This window comes from Hyla sarda, chromosome 4 (genome assembly GCF_029499605.1).
Source record: "Hyla sarda isolate aHylSar1 chromosome 4, aHylSar1.hap1, whole genome shotgun sequence".
Classification (NCBI taxonomy): domain Eukaryota; kingdom Metazoa; phylum Chordata; class Amphibia; order Anura; family Hylidae; genus Hyla; species Hyla sarda.
The window spans coordinates 50,002,089-50,019,028 of NC_079192.1; the positions used below are offsets into that span (position 1 = coordinate 50,002,089).

Below are 16,940 nucleotides of genomic sequence, written 5' to 3' on the forward strand. Positions count from 1 at the left end.
ACACCAATTGGCCTTGCTAAAAACTGGTTTTGTGGGGCCCTTTAGGTCACCATGTCTAACCTGCTGTCAACCTAAATCATTCTCAGCCAATCAGAATATGGATGCACCTATACATTATACGTCCCCCTTACTAACAGCTAAAAACAAGTTTATGCAACTACAAATATTTGAGTTACTATGTCCAAGTGTGCCCAAAGTCAGCATGTAAGTTAGACAGTCTTCATGCCTACAGAAGACATCAGATCTGAGTGACTGATCTGGAGGAAATCCCAAAGTCTATGAAGCGAGAGTATCCAAAAAGTCCCTTTATTTGTCCAATTTAAAAAAATTCTTGCACATGCAGTGTGCCTAGACAAATTTTGGTCAAGCTTGCAGGGGCAGAAGATCACAACATGACTATACATCTATTTATTTTTAAGACCTCAGAGATAAACCAGAACAGAAACAGGTACTCCGCCCCTAGACACCTAGGATAGGGGATAAGATGTCAGATTGCGGGGGTCCCGCTGCTGGGGATCCCCAGGATCTCGGCTGCAGGACCCACCTGTTGCGGCTTCCGGAAATGCTGGAGGCTTCGGCTCCCGACCACGGTGACGGGAGATCATGACGTCATGACTCTGCCCCGTGTGACGTCACGCCCTGCCCCTCAATGCAAGTCTATGGGAGGGGGCGTGACAGCCGTAACGCCCCCTCCCACAGACTTGCATTGAGGGGGCGGGCGTGACGTCACACCGGGCGGAGTCGTGACGTCACGATCTCACGTCACCGTGGTCGGGAGGCGTTAGGATGAGAGGCTCCAGCGCTGCCGGAAGTCTCAACAGGTGGGTGCTGCAGCCGAGATCCCGGGGGTCCCCAGCGGCGGGACCCCCGCGATCTGACATCTTATCCCCTATCCTTTCAATAGGGGATAAGATGCCTAGGGGCGGAGTACCCCTTTAAGCTAGAGTTACATATACGCGGCGTCCAGCTCCGGTGAAACTGGGTGAAAATTGCCACAACTGATGTCAGAGGTGTATCAGTTGGCACCAGTTCTGCATCACCCAGCATCCTTTGTTTGTGATCGCCGGGTGGGGGAATGAAGCAAAATGCGTTCTTCTGTCTGTGCCTGCTGTCCGACAAGTACAATCATCCGATGCCCAAACTGAGACGCTGGATGATTGTGAACTTTCCCATTCAAATGATTGGGATCAGTTCTTGCTTTGTTTTCTCTTCAATACATTTTTTGCAGCGCCGGAGGGAAAATAAAAAAAAAGTGACCACAGGTGATAAAAAAAAATATATATATATTATAATTTAGATAATTGCCCAATGAAAAAACCTGTCCAACCAAATGGACACAGATAAACAGCTTGTGACAAAAAAAAGTACAGTAAAACCCCCTCCCACCCAAGATAATGATGGCCAATACTCTTAACCCCTTAAGGACCCAGCCCAAATATACCTTAAGGACCCGGCCATTTTTTGAACATCTGACCACTGTCACTTCAAGCATTAATAACTCTGGAATGCTTTTACCTTTCATTCTGATTCCGAGATTGTTTTTTCGTGACATATTCTACTTTATGTTAGTGGTAAAATTTTGTCGATACTTGCATCATTTCTTGGTGAAAAATTCCAAAATTTGATGAAAAAATTTAAAATTTTGAATTTTTTTAACTTTGAAGCTCACTGCTTGTAAGGAAAATGGATATTCCAAATAAATTATACATTGATTCACATATACAATATGTCTACTTTATGTTTGCATCATAAAATTGACGTGTTTTTACTTTTGGAAGACATCAGAGGGCTTCAAAGTTCAGCAGCAATTTTCCAATTTTTCACAAAATTTTCAAAATCGGAATTTTTCAGGGACCAGTTCAGTTTTGAAGGGGATTTGAAGGGCTTTCATATTAGAAATACCCCACAAATGACCCCATTATAAAAACTGCACCCATCAAAGTATTCAAAATGACATTCAGTAAGTGTGTTAACCCTTTAGGTGTTTCACAGGAATAGCAGCAAATTGAAGGAGAGAATTCAAAATCTTCATTTTTTACACTCGCATGTTCTTGTAGACCCAGTTTTTGAATTTTTACAAGGGGTAATAGATGAAAAATCCCCCCAAAATTTGTAACCCAATTTCTCTCGAGTAAGGAAATACCTCATATGTGTATGTCAAGTGTTCGGCGGGTGCACTAGAGGGCTCAGAAAGGAAGGACCGACAATAGGATTTTGGAGAGGGAATTTAGCTGAAATGGTTTTTGGGGGGCATGTCACATTTAGGAAGCCCCTATGGTGCCAGAACAGCAGAAACCCCCAACATGGCATACCATTTTGGAAACTAGACCCCTCAAGGCACGTAACAAGGGGTCCAGTGAGCCTTAACACCCCACAGGTGTTTGACGACTTTTCGTTAAAGTCGGATGTGTAAATGAAAAAAAAATTTTTTCCACTAAAGTGCAGTTTTCCCCCAAATTTACCATTTTTACAAAGGGTAATGGGAGAAAATGCCTCCCCAAATTTGTAACCCCATCTCTTCTGAGTAAGGAAATACCACATGTTAGGACATAAAATGCTTTACGGGCGAAGTACAATGCTCAGAAGAGAAGGAGTCACATTTGGCTTTTTGAAAGCAACTTTTGCTGAAATGGTTTTTTGGGGGCATGTCGCATTTAGGAAGCCCCTGTGGTGCCAGAACGGCAAAAAATACCCACATGGCATACTATTTTGGAAACTACACCCCTCAAGGAACGTAACAAGGGGTCCGCTGAGCCTTAACACCCCACAGATGTTTGACGACTTTTCGTTAAAGTTGGATGTGTAAATGAAAATTTTTTTTTTTTTACTAAAATGCAGTTTTCCCCCTAAATTTTACATTTTTACAAGGGGTAATAGGAGAAAATGACCCCCAAAATGTGTAACCCCATTTCTTCTGAGTATGGAAATACCCCATGTTAGGACGTAAAATGCTCTGCTGGCAAACTACAATGCTCAGAAGAGGAGGAGCGCCATTGAGCTTTTGGAAAGAGAATTAGTTTGGAATGGTAGTCAGGGGCCATGTGCGTTTACAAAGCTCCCCGTGGTGCCAGAACAGTGGAACCCCCCCACATGTGACCCCATTTTGGAAACTACACCCCTCACAGAATTTAATAAGGGGTGCAGTGAGTATTTACACCCCACAGATCTTTGGAACAGTGGGCTGTGCAAATGAAAAATTTTATTTTTCATTTTTACGGACCACTGTTCCAAAAATCTGTCAGACACCTGTGGGGCGTAAATTCTCAATGTACCCCTTATTACATTACGTGAGGGGTGTAGTTTCCAAAATGGGGTCACATGTGTCGGGGGTCCATTGTTCTGGCACTATGGGGGCTTTGTAAACACATGTGGCCTTCAATTCCGGACAAATTTTCTCTACAAAATCCCAATGGCGCTCCTTCTCTTCTGAGCATTGTAGTTCGCCCCAGAGCACTTTAAATTCACATATGGGGTATGTTCTTACTCAGAAGAGATGGGTTTAAAAATTTGGGGGGGCTTTTTTCCTATTTCCCGATGTGAAAATGAAAAATTTAGGGTAACACCAGCATTTTAGTGAAAAAATATAATTTTTTTCATTTTCCCATCCAACTTTAATGAAAATTCGTCAAACACCTGTGGGGTGTTCAGGCTCACTATACCCCTTGTCACGTTCGGTGAGGGGTGTAGTTTCCAAAATGGGGTCACATGTGGGTATTTTTTTTTTTTTTTGCGTTTGTCAGAACCGCTGTAAAATCAGCTACCCCTGTGCAAATCACCAATTTAGGCCTCAAATATGGGGTATTTCCGTACTCAGGAGAAATTGCGTTACAAATTTTGGGGGTCTTTTTTTTCCTTTTACCGCTTGTGGAAATAAAAAGTATGGGGCAACACCAGCATGTTAGTGTAATTTTTTTTATTTTTTTACACTAACAGGCTGGTGTAGCCCCCAACTTTTCCTTTTCACAAGCGGTAAAAGGAAAAAAAGCCCCCAAAATTTGTAGTGTAATTTCTCCCGTGTACGGAGATACCCCATATGTGGCCCTAAACTGTTTCCTTGAAATACGACAGGGCTCCGAAGTAAGAGAGCACCATGCGCATTTGAGGACTAAATTAGGGATTGCATAGGGGTGGACATAGGGGTATTCTACGCCAGTGATTCCCAAACAGGGTGCCTCCAGCTGTTGCTAAACTCCCAGCATGCCTGGACAGTCAGTGGCTGTCCAGAAAAGCTGGGAGTTGTTGTTTTGCAACAGCTGGAGGCTCCATTTTGGAAACCCTGCCGTACAAGACGTTTTAAATTGTTTATTGGAGGGGGGGGCAGTGTAAGGGGTGTATATGTAGTGTTTTACCCTTTATTAGGTGTTAGTGTAGTGTTTTTAGGGTACATTCACACTGGCGGGTTACGGTGAATTTCCCGCTAGGAGTTTGCACTGTGGCAAAAAATTTGCCGCAGCCCAAATTTGAAGCAGGAAATTTACTGTAAACCCGCCTATGTGAATGTACTCTGTACGTTCACATGGGGGGGGGGGGGGGGGGGGGGGGGCAAACCTCCAGCTGTTTCAAAACTACAACTCCCAGCAGCATGTACTGACAGACCATGCATGCTGGGAATTGTAGTTTTGCAACAGCTGGAGGCACACTGGTTGGAAAACCTTCAGTTAGGTTCTGTTACCTAACTCAATATTTTCCAACCAGTGTGCCTCCAGCTGTTGCAAAACTACAACTCCCAGCATTTACTAATCACCGAAGGGCATGCTGGGAGATGTAGTTATGCAACAGCTGGAAGTACCCAACTACAACTCCCAGCATGCCGAGACAGCTGTTTGCTTTCTGGGCATGCTGGGAATTGCAGTTTTGCAACATCTGGAGAGCTACAGTTTTTAGACCACTGCACAGTGATCTCCAAACTGTGGACCTCCAAATGTTGCAAAACTACAACTCCCAGCATGTCCAGACAACAAACAGCTATGTGGGCATGCTAGGAGTTTTAGTTTTGCAACATCTGGAGGGATATAGTTTAGAGACCACTGTATAGTGGTCTCAAACTGCAGCCCTCCAGCTGTTGCAAAACTACATATTCCAGCATGCCCAAACAGCTGTCTGGGCATGCTGGGAGTTGTAGTTTTGCAACATCTGGAGGGCTACAGTTAGAGACCACGGTCTCAGACTGTAGCCCTCCAGATCTACTTACCGGCTTCCGTAGGATCCCGGCAGCCGTCCTCTTCAGATGCACGTGACGCCGCCCGCCGATCAACGTCGCCGCAGCCTCCGGACGGGTAAGTGGACGTCGGCGCCCGGTCCCCTTCGGTTCCCCGTTCTGCCCCGCCTATTGTGGGTGGGCAGGACGGGGAAAACAAAAGTTAACCCCCTCGCCCCCGGTCTGCTATTGGTCGTCGCCTCTGACGATCAATAGCAGACCAATAGCAGGGATAGGAGGGGTGGCAACCCTGCCACCTCACTCCTATGCCTACAGGGGGGTCGTGGGTGTCTTAGACAACCGCGATCCCCCTTCTATTCCGCGTCACCGGGTCACAATAGACCCGTATGACCCGGAATCGGCACAAATCGCCAGTGTGAATTCACTTGCGATTTGCGCCGATCGCCGACGTGGGGGGGTCTGATGACCCCCCTGGGCATTTGCACGGGGTGCCTGCTGATTGATATCAGCAGTCACCCCGGCCCGGTCCCCGCCCGGCGCGCGGCGGGGACCGAAATTTCCACGGGCGTATGGATACGCCCTGGGTCCTTAAGTACCAGGACGTCAAGGCGTATCCATACGCCCTAGGTCCTTAAGTGGTTAAACCTCTTAAGGACGGACCCATTTTTTACCTCAATGACCAGGCTCTTTTTTTTATTTGACATGTATCTCTTTAAATGGTAATAACTTTAGAAGCTTTTTCTGAGCAGAGCAATTCTGAGATTATTTTTTCGTGACATATTGTACTTTATATATGTGGTGCATTTTTGTTGACACATGCAGCATTTTTTGTGAAAAACTCCAAAATATTGTGAAAAACTGTTTACATTTTTTTTAATGGTGTACACTGTGCGGTAAAAGTGATGTTATATATATTCTGCGGGTCAGTACGATTATGGCGATACCCATTTTATATAGCTTTCTATGTTCTTTTTCCTTTTCTGGGCAAAATTATTTTTCTGCCATTCATTTTCCAACAGCCGTAACTTTTTTATTTTTTGTCCGACGCCATTGAGTAAGGGCTTATTTTTTGCGGGATGAACTATACTTTTTATTGGTATCATTTTTGCGCTTCATGCTACCTTTTGCTCTTTTTTATTCCTCTATTTGTACCAAAATTGGTGAATATTGTGATTTTTTTTTACGGCGTTCATCGTGCGGGATAATTTACTGCATAGTTTTAAAGTACACGTCATTACGGACGTGGTAATACCTATTATGTATATGGTTTGTGTTTTTGATCTTTTTTGGCAATAATACAGGGCTTTCATTGGGAAAGGGGCATTTTTTTAATTTATTTTTTTTACACTTTTTACAGGTTATACTATGCTGCAATACATTTGTACTGCAGCACAGTATGACCCGATCAGCTGCACACAGTATAGCCTGTGCGATCCAGCCTCTGGCTTCTGTAGCAAGCAGACAGAAGGTCATGATCTGACCTCCTGCTGCCATAGCAACCAGTGGCGACCTGCGATCGTATCGAGGCGCCGCCGTTGGTGAACAGGGGGAGAGCGCTCCCCCTGTCAACACCATAGATCTACGGGGTTAATACTGCCAGGACAGGCACGATCGCGGCTCCGGCAGGACTTTGGCCGTGATTGACAGCCGGGTCCCGCCGCCGATCTCCTGCGCTGCCCGCTGCAGTGCCTGAGATTGCTAGGACGTATGCATAAGTCCCAGAGCGCGAACATGTCGGGTGCTGGGACGTATGCATACGTCCTATAGTGGAAAGGGGTTAAAGGGGTACTCTGGTGCAAAACATCTTAACCCATATGAAAAGGATAGGGGATAAGATGTTAGATCGCGGGGGTCCCGCCGCTGAGGACCCTAGCGATCTCCGGGCCAACTGCTGCGGCGTCAGGAACACGGGAGTGTGAAGCTCCCATGTTTGTGATGTCACACCACGCCCCCTCCATTAATGTCTATAGGCCTGAATGGAGGGGGTGCAGCAGCAGTGGTTGCCAGTCATCCAGCATGGAACGGAGTTTATAATAATACCCCCTCACATGGCCCCCATACATAATAATGCCCCCTCACATTGCCCTCATATATAGTAATGCTCCCTCACGTTGCCCCCATATAAGTAATGCCCCCTCACATGGCCCCCATACATAATAATGCCCCCTCACATAGTAATGTCCCCTCACACAGCTCCATGGGGAAAAAAAAAAAAAAACACCACTCACCTCTGATTCTTTCCCCCGCAGCTCCTGTCCTCTTTTCTCTCTGTTTCCTGTGCTGATAGCCTCCGCAGAGCCGCTGCCGCACAGGAAACCCAGGCTGGAGGGACTGGCCGGAGCTGCCAACTCCTTTCGGTCACGTCAGCCGCAGCAGCTGAGCGCAGTCAACACTGTGTGCGTCTTAAAGGCGCACCCAGTATTGAAAGCTGCGATCGCTCGGGGATTCAGGACAGGTGTTCCCCCCCCCCCCCTTCACCTGCAGGCCCAGTCGCAGGGGGTACGATGGGGCCCGCAGGTGAAGGGTCCTGTTATGCACATGCAGTGACCGTGCCATTACCGGTCCCCAGCATGCTGCAGTCCTAGGGCCCCTGACTGGGTTACCGGCTGTAGCACCCTGATGGCAGCCCTGTTCTTGACACTGGGCTGTACTTTTAGGACTGCCCTCTCGCACAAGCAAAACACAATCTTACTACAAGGGACACCCAACACCGCCACTTGCTTAATAACACCACAGCGCGCCAGTGATACAAACCATCAATACAATAAAACTTTATGCCACACGACACGGAAGCTAAAGTAAATAACTTTCCCACTAAATTTTGTTTCATTAGGTGAAGATTTTATTTATTTATTTTTTTAATGGTTTATAGTCAAAAATGTATAATAAAATCACAATATATGTTGAGGTAAGGCGTGTAGTGAAGTCAATAGCAGGGAAACATGATACAGTCAAGAGGTATAGGTATGAACATGTTTGTGTGCATTGATGTGTGGCAAGAAGTTGCCGAGATAAATATAAGGTACAACGCACCTTGTGAAGTGCTTTTCATGCTTCCAAGAATATATACGAAGTCTTAAAGGGGTACTCCAGCTAAAGGATAGGGGATAAGATGTCTGACAGCAGGGGTCCCCCGCAATCTTGCATTCAGCACCCACCTCGGGGAGCTGCATGCCGCGCTGCCAGCTCAGAATCTGCAGTGTGGCAACCACGGGGCCGGAGTATCGCGACGTCATGCCCCACCCCCGCTATGCAAGTCTATGGGAGAGGGCATGACAGCCGTCACTCCTCCCATAGACTTGCATAGCAGGGGCGGGGCGTGATGTCACATGGGGGCGTCCATCCACATTTTAGCCCATTTTGGCTGTTACAGTCGTTTACACTCAATGACAGTGAAAAAAAGATGCACGATCTTTAATAATAATGCGGGAACTTTTGAGAATATTCTATCCAAAAAGACAGTTCATGGAGGACAGTTCAAGAGGTTAAGCAGTTAAGTGAGTACACCCCTTTTTTCATGAATGCAGCATATTGAAGAGTATACAGCCAATGATGCCTTTCTATGCCAACGGTCCTGATAAAAAGAACAGAGCAGGTGGAAAAAGAATAGATGAACACAAAAACTATAGTTTTACAAGGCCAAAAAAACATAATATTGGTCAAATTACTTAGGGGTCCGGGCTCTTTAAAATTGACCTGAATCTTTAGAAAAGTTGTTCATATATTAATATATAATATGTATTTTTACATTGAATTATATGAATTTCTTCACAATTTGTAGATTATTGCCCGATCCATATTATGATCAGAATGTTTTATAAGTAATAGACGGTAGGTCCTGATGAGTCGACTGTCCTATCCAACTCAAGAGTATAGTCCCTATGGTCCCTCATACCTGAATGAAAGGACAAACTTATAGAAAACATTTCTTTTTAATGGTTGAATCAATAGAAAATGTCTGAAGAAAAAAAGAGGTAAGGGGGGGGGGGGGAAGATGTGAGGACCAGCCCCGTAACCGAGAATACAAAGACACAAGTGATCATAAGAATCAAAAGGGCTGAGGAGGAGGATGAGGGACAGAATGTAAATGCGCAGGTGGAGGAAACAGCATGCAACTGGTTCATAGGAAATTATAGAAGAAAAAAATCAAATTTTAAAAATGTATAATTCAAGGCAACATCATGCAGCATTTACAATTTTATGTGTAAAATTCATCCCATATAGATAAGAATCCAATATAAGAATCCAATGAAAATAGAGTTCACAGGGCCAGAAGCTGCCTTAAAGGGGTACTCTAGGGAACTAAACCCATAGCCCATTCTTTCCCTCTCACCAACCTATGTATTTGTCTAAATATCATTTGTTAGCTATATTCAGCAGTTTCTTTCTTTCAGTTGTCACTTACATGCAGGGAGAAAGAGAAAAACGTAATTCTCACATCCACCTTGTCTCCTCAGGGACAAGACAACACCATGTGATGATTTCTGTCTGGTCTAGAGCTCTGGCTGTACATTCACACCTCCACTCCCTGTGTGAGGAGCTTGTGAGCCTTGAGAGAAGCTCAGAGAATATTTTTAGTCATAAACTGCACTTTTCCTATGTAGATCTAATCACTGACTGATGCCATTCAGAGCAGAGCACGATTTATTGCTGGAGGAAGGATAGTCTGAAAGAAAAGACCTGTACAGTGTGTGTGTGTGTTGTAGTGTAAGCATGCACACAGATAGTGAAAGCAGTTGGCCAGCAGCCATTACACAGAGCTGCACTAACTTCTGGAAGTTGTAGTCTGGGCTGCAAGCAAGGAAAAATAATATTTAGGAGACTACAGGGGCCAAAGGAGCTGCAAAAAGCACATGGATAACTACAGAGGACACAGAATAGGTATTGTGGTGGCTTTGGGGCATTTTTCTTTTTCTTAACTTTGCTGGAGTTACAAATTTCTAATGTAAGCAAGCAAGCAAGCTTTGTGGTTGTGGCTGCTCCCAGCCAAACGGACACTATTCGCATTGTATTTTTTCCTTGCAATGACTTTTTGCACTTTAGCCACTATTTTTAATGTATTCTAGCACTGAAATGGCAATTAAGCTGTACATTGTTGCCTTGAACAATTAACCCCTTAAAGGAGTACTCTGATACCCAAAAATCTGACACCATAGTGAAGTGTCCTGGAATACCTTTCATTAGAGGTCCTGGTCGCCCAAATCGGTCCAGCCGTTCTCCTGTAATTCTCCCCGGTAATTTTGCTTACTTCCGGGTACTGTAAGCATGGCCGTGACGTCAGGAATGACGTTTTCCCATCATGCTTACTACACTTCTTCCGCTCGCAAGACCTCCCTTACTCCTGTTCCCCACCCCTGAAATTATAATGTATAACGCCCCTTGCTGCCTCCCCTTGTTGCTTTACCCACCCCCTGCCACTACGCCATCTCCTCCCACTCTGCCTCCTCCAATCAGCTCCTCCTAATCGCTGCAGCCGGCGCACAAAAGTAGCTAACAGCTCACATAGCTGTAGCTTTTGTGCCGGAGAAGCAGCGTTCCCTGGAGTTGGCTGGCACGCCGCTCGAACAGTGATAGGAGGAACGAATGAGAGGCGCTTACTACACGCAGCGAATCACTGCTGGGGAAACGAGGTGGGTTATGCATATTCAGATATGGGACCGCACCGCAATAGTGGGGGCTGGCATTAGGCGGGGAGTGAACTTAGAGATATGACGTTTCGTTTACAAGATGGCCGCGGGCAGACAGTGAGTGTTGAACGAAAGTCATAACTCACTATGAGAGGCTGCACTTCCGGTTTTGCCGAAAAACATAGATGCCTGCATGGAACGCTAGTGAGGTAATTGACAATCTTATATATCTTAGGGAAAGCTTTATAATGGTGCTTAATTGTTTTGCCTCAGAGTACTCCTTTAACGACCACAGATATCCAGGCTAGAGCAATGGAGCACCGATTACACTGATCAATGCTATGCTATGGCAAAGCATTGTTCAGTATATGCAATCAACAGATTGAATGTAATAGTCCCCTATGGGAGCTAAAACAAAATGTAAAAAAAGTGACAAAAAAAAAAAAGTGAATAAATGTGATTTAACCCCTTCCCGAATAAAAGTTTGAATCACCCCCCTTTTCCCATTTAAGAAGATTATATATATATATATATACACAAAAATTAAAATGTGGTATCACCGCGTGCATAAATGTCCAATCTATAAAAATATAATGTTAATTAAACCGCATGGTCAATGGCGTACAAGTAAAAAAAATTCAAAAGGTCCAAAATTGCATATTTTTTGATCACTTTGTATACCATAAAAAAATATATAAAAAGCGATCAAAAAGTCCCATCAAAACAATCATGGTACCGATAAAAACTTCAGATTACTGAGCAAAAAATGCTTTGTATACGGAAAAATAAAAGCTATAGGGGTCAGAAGATGACAATTTTAAACATACAAATTTTGGTGCATGCAGTTAAAAATTTTTTTTTTAAAGTAGTACAGTAAACTAAACCTATATAAATTGGGTATCCTTGTAACCATATGGACCATCAGAATAAATATAAGGTGTCCTTTTTACCAAAATAGTGTTTTTTTTCCATTTTTTTTCTGGTTTCACCCTAAATTCTTGGCAGAAACAATTTACGTTGTTACAAAGTACAATTGGTGGCGCAAAAACCAAGCCATCATATGGGTCTGTAGGTCCAAAATTGAAAGCGTTCTGATTTTTAGAAGGTGGGGTGGAAAATTTGAAAGTGCAAAAGTGAAAAAATAAATTAACGGTGGTCCTTAAGGGGTTAAAAAATAAATGTCTTTAAAGAGGTTCTCCGGTGCTTTAACATCTTGTCTCCTATCCAAAGGATAGGGGATAAGATGCCTGATCGCGGGAGTCCCGCCGCTGGGGACCCCCGGGATCATGCACGCGGCACCCCGTTTGTAATCAGTCCCCCGAGCGTGTTCGCTCCGGGACTGATTACCGGCGATTACAGGGCGGGCGGCGTGTGACGTCACGCTCCGCCCCTCAATGCAAGCCTACGGGAGGGGGCGTGATAGCAATCACGCCCCCTCCCGTAGGCTTGCATCGAACACACTCCGGGGACTGATTACAAACGGGGGTGCCGCGTGCATGATCCCGGGGTCCCCAGCGGCAAGACTCCCGCGATCAGGCATCTTATAGGGGATAAGATGTTTAAGCACCGGAGAACCCCTTTAAGACAAAAATCTGTTTGTTTGCAGTTTCTAATGAGAAAAGAGAAAAAAATTAAAATAAAAAATAGAAATAAAATTGGTCATGTCGCATAGAAGAGGTTTGGCATCAGCTTTTACACTTTGAAAAAACAAACACTCGGCACAAGTTGGAAGGATTTATCTCAAGGGACTATAACATTTTGTAGTAACTGAGTCTGGTGCTGAAGCTCTGTTTCATTCACGTTAAAGGGAAGAAGATTGCAAATGCAAAAGTATATTTCTTCTAGAAACAGCGCCACTCTTGTCCTCAGTTTGTGTGCGGTATCACAGCTCAGTTCCAGTGAGGTGAATGGAACAGAGTTGTAATCCCACACAAATGAATTAGACAGGAATAGGTTGACGGCTGCACAGTTGAACAAACAATTGTCAGGCAGAAACATTTTTTGTCTACCACACTTACCATGATTAAGACTTGTTAACAGGTCGAAACGCGTTGGTTGCGTTTCGTTTGTTCTTATCTACACTATGTTCCAGTTTGGTTTTTAACTTTTTCTAATAAAGCCAGTATTTTATCCAGTCTGGGAGCCGGATGCTACTTTCTCCTCTGCCTAATTGCCAGAAACATTATAGTCCATACTGGTAGGTACAGAATGATAACTGGCCAATGTCCAATGAGATCGGGCGTAGGGTAAAAGATCTCTTGCCCATGAAAAAGATCTTAAGATCAACTATCGACCAAAAACATGAACAGCTGATTTCTTTCCAGACTTTGACGGTCTGTCATTGGTTGACTAAAGGTGCCCATACCCCTTCAATAGCTGTCTCCTGAACATTAGTCATCTCTCCAGATCACGCCATACTTGAATGTTTGGCTCTGTGTAGCAGGGGCTTATCTCCCAAAATATAAATAATTTGGCAGCTGAAAAGGCCTTCATCCTCCATGCACATTAGATGGCCCACCAGCCTTGTTGAAAATGGTATACTCGACCAGCTTTTTACGAACAGGGTTGGGGGGCCTTAAAACAAATTGGTATACCTCAAAAACATCATATAATGCTGGAGCCTATGGGGAAAAAAATATGATACTTACCTACCCTATTCTCCCCCACAGCTCCTATCAGTCCTTTGGTCTTTGTCTCTACTGCCTGCTTCTGATACGACAGCTCAGAGTAGGGCTTGCCTGCTCAGCCAATGACTGGCTGCAGTGGTTCCTTGTCTCAGAAAGTGATTGGTTAAGTAGGCAGGTGGTGATCTGTACTCTTCCTTGAAGCAGCAGTGGGACAAAAAGAGTTGTAACAGGAGTTGATGGAGACTGGGGGTAAGCAAATATTGATTTATTTTCTTCCCATTTTTTTCCCCTTCAACCCAAGAATTATATGATGTTTTTTTGGGGAAAAAAAAACCTTAAATGTTTCAGCAACTTTAGTCTAATGTGTATGGGCACCTTAAAGGGCTACGCCAGTGGAAAACAAAATGTTTTCAAATCAAATGGTGTCCAAGAGATCAAACAGATTTGTAAATTCCGTCTATTTAAAAATCTTAACCCTTCCAGTACTTATCAGTTTCTGTATGCTCCAAGGAAGTTGTGTAGTTCTTTCCAGTCTGATCACAGTGCTCTCTGCTGACACCTCTGTCCATGTCAGGAACTGTCCAGTGCCAAAGCAAATCCACATAGCAAACCACTCCTGCTCTGGACAGTTCTTGACATGGACTTAGGTGTCAACAGAGAGCACTGTGGTCAGACTGGAAGGCACTACACAACTTCCTGTGGAGCATACAGCAGCTGAGAAGTAATGGAAGGGTTAAGATTTTTATATAGAAGTAATTTATAAATCAGTTTCTTTGTTTTCCACCGGAGTACCCCTTTAATATTTGCATATAATGCCCCAGTTTATCAGCCATTTAAGGCTTAGGAGAGGCGGATCGTGTTATTTAATTATAAGCTCTTTCTATAAGGCATCTCTTTTTGGTTTGGGGCTCCTTTAAGAAAAGCACATGTTCAATTTTATTTTTTATACTTTTACAAGCCAACAATTCTCCCGGGATTTCAACCCTCAAAATTCACAGCGTAACCTTCACCATTTGAATTTCTCTCAGTCTCAGATTATTTTTCCTCTCCGGGATCACGTTACGCTGCCCCCTAAAATGTAGTCTTGGCTCTTCGGGATAATTGTTTTTAAAGTGTGAAAGTAATAATGATGAATGTGTACGGCGTGGAGGGGAACGGCGCAGAGTGAAGGGTGGTGTCTGGGAAGAAAGGGAAGTGAAGCTCGTGTAAGTGGAGGAGAGTGTAGAGAGCGCAGAAAGAAGAGAATCGTTTTTATACTACGAAGAAAGCTCAAGTGAAAGGGAAAAAACAAGTGATTCATTTCAGTATGCTTTAAAAAAAAAAATTAAGCTCAAAGTAAAAAAAATAAAAAATTAAAACACATGGAAATTCCAGACACATTAGCTGAATTTTCAAATGCAACAAGAACCAGGGCTCCTTCAACTGTTGCCTTCAGCTGTCCGGGCATGCTGGAAATTGTAGTTTTGCTAAAGCGGGAGGCGCCCTGGGTGAGAAATGCTGCCCTAATGTGTATGAGGGCCTTTCAACTTTCCCCTTAAGGATTGGGCAGGTTGGGTTTCGAACATTCATATGTATGGGTGAATTGGCAGAGACCGCTATCGAACAAACAGAACATGAGGTCAACTACTGAAGCTTAAAGGGATAAAATAAAAAGTTAAAGGAGTACTCCAGTGAAAAAATTTTTTTTTTTAATATCAACTGGCTCCAGAAAGTTAAACAGATTTGTAAATTACTTCTATTAAAAAAAAAAAAATTATTCCTATCAGTACTTAGCTGCTGAAGTTGAGTTGCTCTTTTCTGTCTGACCCAAGTGCTCTCTGCTGCCACCTCTGTCTGTCTCAGGAACTGTCTAGAGCAGGAGAGGTTTGCTATGGGGATTTTCTCCTACTCTGCACTCCTCCTATTGTTTGACTGAGCATGCATGGGTATGAGGATGATAGGAATGGGTTTGCAACAACAATGAATTATATTCAACAAATCTATCAAGCATAATTCTCTATATACACTGCTACGTGTGCACACACATACATTGACAGATATTCAATATATTTTACATATTACAATCAACGACAAAATTATCATTACATGTACAAAAACATCTGACAAGTTAATGTCCATCAGCTTCCTCATTTCTTTAAAGTTGAATACAACACGGTTGTGTTTCACATCTTCATGTTTTCACAGATTCCATAGAATAGTTTCCATCAGCTGATCTCTTTGGGCTGTCAATATGTAGACCACCGTTAAAGGGGTATTCCAGGAAAAAAAAAATTTATTTTGTATCAACTGGCTCCAGAAAATTAAACAGAATTGTAAATCACTTCTATAAAAATAATCCTTCCAATAATTATCAGCTGCTGAAGTTGAGTTGTTCTTTCCTGTCTAACAACAGGGCTCTCTTCTGACACCTCTGCTTGTCTCGGGAACTGCACAGAGCAGAAGAGGTTTGCTATGGGGATTTGCTTCTACTCTGGACAGTTCCCGAGACAGGTGTCATGAGAGAGCACAGTAAAGAACAACTCAACTTCAGTAGCTCATAAGTATTGAAAGGATTAAGATTTAATAGAAGCAATTTACAAATCTGTTTAACTTTCTGGAACCAGTTGAGATGGATCGATAGATCGGATCGATAGATCGGATCGATAGATCGGATCGATAGATCGGATCGATAGATCGGATCGATAGATCGGATCGATAGATCGGATCGATAGATCGGATAGATAGATCGGATAGATAGATCGGATAGATAGATCGGATAGATAGATCGGATAGATAGATCGGATAGATAGATCGGATAGATAGATCGGATAGATAGATCGGATAGATAGATCGGATAGATAGATCGGATAGATAGATCGGATAGATAGATCGGATAGATAGATCGGATAGATAGATCGGATAGATAGATCGGATAGATAGATCGGATAGATAGATCGGATAGATAGATAGATATATATCCCCTTTAAGACTTTAGTTGATAACAGAACCTTTGAAGAAAGCCTTTATTTTCCAAAACTGACGGCTTAAAGGGGTACTTTGCTGCTCAGCATTTGGAACAAACTGTTCTGAATGCTGGAGTCGGGAGCTTGTGACGTCATAGCCTCGCCCCCTCATGATGTCACGCCCCGCCCACTCAATGCAAGACTATGGGAGGGGACATGATGGCATCATGAGGGGTGAGGCTATGACGTCACGAGCTCCCGGCGCCAGCGTTCGGAACAGTTTGTTCCAAACGCTGAGCAACGGAGTACCCCTTTAATTTAAAGGCCATCACATGTATGGCTTATATAGACATCCAGGAACCAGCACATGCCAATCTTGTCTTTGCTTCACAAAAGGATCCTGGGAACAAAAGAACAAGAGCAGTATCAGATTCTCAGCAGTATAATGTGATTGTTATAACATTAAACATCGGCATAAGGAATAATTTGTCAAGTAGAATGTATTAGAGGGAATAATCTGTCAAGCAATTGCTATAGATTGCTTCCCTAATAGTCCTAGAAGTTCTTATGGTCCATATGGTGTCTC

The 16,940-nt window shown here is 43.6% G+C and overlaps 1 protein-coding gene across 1 annotated transcript in view; it reads right to left on the bottom strand.

Annotated features, from left to right (window-relative positions):
* The window catches only part of LOC130367890 (neurogenic locus notch homolog protein 3-like), an 83,217-nt gene that overhangs the window by 57,507 nt on the left and 8,770 nt on the right, over positions 1 to 16,940 (bottom strand).